The sequence below is a fragment of the Emys orbicularis genome, chromosome 1 (assembly GCF_028017835.1).
Source record: "Emys orbicularis isolate rEmyOrb1 chromosome 1, rEmyOrb1.hap1, whole genome shotgun sequence".
NCBI classification, from domain to species: Eukaryota; Metazoa; Chordata; order Testudines; family Emydidae; genus Emys; species Emys orbicularis.
Genome location: NC_088683.1, coordinates 237,994,683 through 238,000,682, shown reverse-complemented (window position 1 = coordinate 238,000,682; position 6,000 = coordinate 237,994,683).

The window sequence follows — 6,000 nt, the reverse complement described above, 5'->3', positions numbered from 1 at the left end:
ATGAAGCTCTGCTAGCTCAGGGTCCAGTTCTCAGTATGAGTAAGTCCCAGTTATTTCCATGGCAAGGCCAACTTCTGTAGTGTGGGTGAGATAATCCCTTATAGTTAAGCTCTCCACTCTGCACTGAAGAAGTTAAGAATCTAAGAGGACATCAAGGTCCAGAGACTCCCCTATGGTCAACCAAAAGAGGGGTGGACTAATTTGTCTATACACATCCCCAATCTGAAAGGATAACTCCCAGAGAAATTTAGAGCAGCTTTGGGGATTCTCTAAATTATGCCCAGCTGTCATGCTCCTTATGTTGGGGACCAGGCGGGCAGTGGTATAAAGGTCACATCTCTGTGATATAGTGGTGCTGTTCAGGAAACGGAGATCCCAAGTTTACCAGTAAAACTGACTTCCCCACTGCTTTGTGCCAGTATGGGAAACTGGGACCTAAATCTTCCTAACTAGTCTAAAAACACCCCACAAATATTTTTAAAACCCAGAATTTTATGTAAGCTTCCTGGGTTCACAGAAGTTTTCAAAGCGTATAGTTTGAAAATTCAGTGTCTTAGTGACAAAATGAAACTACAAATTTCTCTTTTTTTTTACCCCTTAAGAGAGAGACACTTTAGATACATAAATAGATGAATAACAGCAGCTCTTGAGTTGTAAACCTGCCTTTTTCTGTCACTCTGGGATTTTGGTCAAAACACTTACCCTCATTTTCTCCAGCTGTACCTCAGAATAATAATATTTACCTACCTCACAGAGGGTGTTGGGAAGATTAGCTAATGTTTGTAAAGCACTTTGAAGATGAAAAGCCCTAAGAAAATATTAAGTATCATTCTCTCTCTGATCTATTCCTGGAAAAGTGTTTCCCTTCCCTAGCGTGTCCAGAGGACTAAATCAGAAATAATGGCTTTTTAAAAAAACTTTTAGAAATTATTCTTAGAAGCTCACAAAATACCATAGCCACTGTGATAATTTATTTATTGAGTGGCGTTTTTTTTAAACACAGTGGAAATGTGAATTAATGACACAACCCTCCCCCACCACGACCCCTACTCTCCTCCATTTCTGACACAAATTTGTGCAAGTAATACTCAGAATAAGAGGACACCAAGCAGTGAGTGGTCTGTATGTAACCCCTGATGACTTTTCTTCCCAGCATTTGTAGATATTCCAGAGATCGGGTGGGTTGGTGCCATTTTTCAGGAATCAGATTGGAAGCGCAGATTTCTTTAAAATGTCATACTAACAACACATTGGGGTAGCTAGTCTGGAATTTCTTCTTTTTTTTTTAAATAAAACTGCAGGACATTTGTTTTCTGAAATATAAACAAGTATCTTGCTATAGTGCTACTTTTAATGCATGAAATAGAATATTGATCTATCTAGGGATAAACACCTGATGGGACATTTCTACTAACCAAGAACAGTGCTACTTGGTTCTTCTTCCACTGTGCTTTAGTGTTGACTTTAACAATAACACTCCAAAGATAAAGATCCCCTCCTCCTTGTGGGCATGCTACTAAATAACCTTTTTAAAGTGTTTCATAATATGTATTGCTTTACAATAGCAAATTTAAAGGATTAAACATGAACCAACTGTACACAATTAAGTTCACTGGGGTTCACGTGAACATATTCTCTATGTTCAGGCTGTGTGGGTATAAATTAGAAAATTTTGCTACACAAAACCAATTTTCATACAAAACGCACAGTTTCACTAGGTTCTGTGCCAAATTTGTGTGAAACTGCAAAAGTTTACTTGATTTCAACAAAACACAAATTAGCCAAGATTTTCTGAAAGCTTTAAAAACTTCCAGACAAATCTGGGCTGACTTTTGAGTTTTGCATTTTGTTTCAGATGTTTTTCGTAGCCCTAATCAAGTGACATTTCAGCCTTTCATGGCAATACAAGCTGCTTCCCGCAACTCCCATTGGCCGGAAACGGCGAACTGTGGCCACTGGGAGCTGTGGGGAGCCGTGCCTGAGGACAGTCAACGTCAGCAAAATGTCTCACGGCCCGCAATCAGATTACCCGGATGGGCCGCACGCGGGCCACAGGTTGCCCACCACAACAAAGACTGGCTGGCGAAAAGTGCTGATAAAACAAACACCCGTTGCACAATTTGTCAGAGCGTCTTTATGGTGAAATATGATGGCATCAGTACTGTTTGGAAACATTCAACTGGAAAAAAACACCAAACAGAAGTTCAGAGTGCAAAACACAATGCATGCGTATCAATAGTTTTTCTCACAGGGAAACACAGTTAAAGATGACACTGTGGCTGCAAGTGAATTGGCCTATGTCTTTCATGGAGTGAAGCACAATTACAGATTTTGTCAATGGACTGTGGCAGCAAATTAGCTACACCGCTACATGCTGATTCTGCTGTGGCAAATAAAATAAAGCTGGGAAGAACAAAAATCGAAAGTCTAGTTGAGAATGTGTTTGAGACATTTTCTGTGGAAACAGCAGTCAAAAAGCTAAAAGAAACCAGTTCTCCCTTTGCAGTTGTTATTGATGCTTCAAATAAAGGAAGGGAAAGTGTTTTCTTTTGGCTGCTGGTTTTTTGACATCAAAAGAGCCATAAACAATGTCCTTTTGGATTTTTATGAAGAACCAGATCAGACATTGGAATCAATTTCAGGAGGTATAATTAATGTCATAAATGAGCTTGGCTTGGACCTGAAAAATGTCAATGCTTATGGAACTGATAATGAATCTGTGAATTACGGTAAGAACTGTTCTGTGTTTGTTAAACTGAAAGCTGTTCGACCACTGATGATCTAAGCTAACTGCAACTGTCACGTGTTACACAATGCAGCAAAACACTGCATGAAAGCCCTCAGCTTTGATGTGGAAGGTTTGGTTTTCAAAATTTTCAATGTATTTTCATGCAGTGCAAAAAAAGTAGAATTTCTGAAATCCTGCTTTCAATTTGTGGAGTAAGAAGATCAGAAAGTGCTTTTGCATATGCCAACTCACTGGTTAAGCCTCTTTACTGCAGTTGAAAGGCTTCTGTTGAACTGGCAAGCTATCAAGGTGTACTTCTTGGAGCTTGGAAAATCAGATTGTGACAGGCCGATTTGGAGATTCATCGAAGATCAGGAGCATGAGTTAAGTGACAAGTTGACACTTCCTGAGTGCTACATTTATTTTGTGCATTCTGTCATGGCCATCTTTCAGAAGTCAATCTCCATTCTTTAAAAGAATTCTACGAATGCCACAGTACTTTTCAATCTGATGTTGGATGTCAGAAGCCAACTGATTGACATAACAAAGGATGATTTTTTCAGTTACCAGGTGAACAGGGCTTTGCCACACTTACCAAGAGAAGCTCAGGAAAAGTTCAGAATGAAACAAAGACTATGTACAATCGAGCAGTCACTTATCTGGAGAAATGGCTTTCTTTCAAAGATTCTCCATTTAAGTCATTTTCATGCATAAACTTCAAGAAAGTGCCAACATTTGAAGACTTAATGAAGTTGCAAGACCTTTTGAAATGGAGTGCTGTTACTGTTTTGTACAGGGATGATTTGTCTCTTATATACCACTGCCCTGGCTCTAATGGAAGAAGACAGTCTCACCAGACCTGCTGATAAGTGGCATGCATTTTTCAGGGAAGTAGAAGCCCCAAATGTCTTGAAAATTGTTCGGCATGTGTTTTCTGTGCCAGGCAGTAATGCATTCATGAAGCAAGTTTTCAGTTTGATGGGAAACCTTTGGACTGATGAGAATAGGGTGACTATATTTTCCCAAAGGGAAAATGGGGCACCCCCAGGCTGGCCCAAGCCTCCCAGCGCAGGGCCGGCCCAAGCCCTCTCTGCCTCCTGCCTGCATGGGGCTGGCCTGAGATCTCCCTTCCCACCAGCACCTGGGGCCAGCCTGAGCCCCACGATGCCTACCCATGATCCTCCAACCCCTTCCCCCCTGCACATGGGGCTGGTCATCCAAGCCCCCCCACTGCCTGCGCACATGGAGTTGGTGGTCTGAGCCCCGCCCCCCACCGTCCGAGGCCCTCTAGCGCCCACCCATGTGCTGGACTGCCCAAGGCTCCCTTCTCCCCCCTGCATGCGGGGCAGGTCAGCCTGAGCCGCTCCCCCTAGCCCTCCCGCCACCACAGGGCTGGCATTGCCACTTGCCCCTTCCCCACCCCCACACGTTCCTCTGTGCTCTGCTAAGTTCCCACCCCACTTTTTTTGGCAAAACTGTGCATTTGGCCAGTTTTCTCTTGCCAACTGATAATCAGTTGGGACGGCCGGGACAGGGCCTAAAAAAGGGACTGTCCCGGCCAAAATTGGATGTATGGTCACCTTATACAAGAGGAATCGCCTAGGTGTTGAAGTGGCCAAGAGTGAGCTTTGCATTAGATGCAACCTCAGCTATTCCTGTCTGTGAAAAAGAAATGGCTGGAAATGGCATAATCAAATAGCAAATACAAATTCAAGAAATAAACCTAATGGATTTTCTTTAAGTATAAAGTTCCAAAATGTTCACATTCAAGTATACAGTTAAAATACAGAATTAATTCAGTTTGAGAAAAAATAATCTCAATGAAGACAGACACAAATAAAGTAGCTTGGAGAAACATGACCAAGGCAAGAAAATTATGTTATCAATTTTATCTCTGTGTGTTATCTCTCTAGATACTATAAGTGTCTATTAAAGGGGTGGCGGATGTTGTAGATTTACCTTGTGATTCGGGATTGGGGTTGTGGTGGGCTTGCTTTACGGAGGGTGCCATTTTTTTGCATTTCAAAGGTGGTAACACTCAAATAGAGTGTTGGGAATTTAGAAGTTTTTGTGTCTCGCATAAGAGTAAGATCCCAGGTGCTGGGTAAGTCTTTTGGTGCAAACTGTGGTTACAGCAAGAATACAGGCTGGATGAGCAGCTGGAGAGTATTATATAAGTTACACTGGTCTACAATTTTTGAGAAGTCGTCTGCTTCAGAGATAAAATGTGCTATTTATTATGTATTTTGATGTGCTGAATTCAAATATGACAATTAAAACAACTGATTGGCTACTGTTTCTAAGATATTTAAGTTTTTACATTTTATGTCTATGTATATTGTGTAGATTGTATAGTTTTAATCATAAATTGTAAACCTAGGTCTTTTCATGTGTTTATGGTTGCTTTACATGATAATATTTCACCTGTCCTGTTTATGTAACACTTTAAAAATCAGCAAAAGAGTTATATAAATAAAATTTATTATGAAACAAAAGGCAAAAAACTATTCTGTACATAGTTTAGTCCTATTCAGTGTCTACTCGGCGCTTCTTGGCTTGTCTCTTGTATTCATTAAATGGAGCATCTCTTGTCACTGTCCAGCAATAGTCTGCAAGCATTGATGGGCTCCATTTGCCCTGATAGCGTTTCTCCATTGTTGCAATGTCCTGGTGAAATCGCTCGCCGTGCTCGTCGCTCACTGCTCCGCAGTTCGGTGGAAAAAAATCTAGATGAGAGTGCAAAAAATGTATCTTTAGTGACATGTTGCAACCAAGGCTTTTGTATGCCTTGAGGAGGTTTTCCACCAACAACCTGTAGTTGTCTGCCTTGTTGTTTCCGAGAAAATTTATTGCCACTAACTGGAAGGCTTTCCATGCCGTCTTTTCCTTGCCACGCAGTGCATGGTCAAATGCATCATCTGGAAGAAGTTCACGAATCTGAGGACCAACAAAGACACCTTCCTTTATCTTAGCTTCACTTAACCTTGGAAATTTTCCACGGAGGTACTTGAAAGCTGCTTGTGTTTTGTCAATGGCCTTGACAAACTTCTTCATCAGACCCAGCTTGATGTGTAAGGGTGGTAACAAAATCTTCCTTGATTCAACAAGTGGTGGATGCTGAACACTTTTCCTCCCAGGCTCCAATGACTGTCGGAGTGGCCAATCTTTCTTGATGTAGTGAGAATCTCTTGCACGACTATCCCATTCGCAGAGAAAACAGCAGTACTTTGTGTATCCAGTCTGCAGACCAAGCAAGAGAGCAACAACCTTCA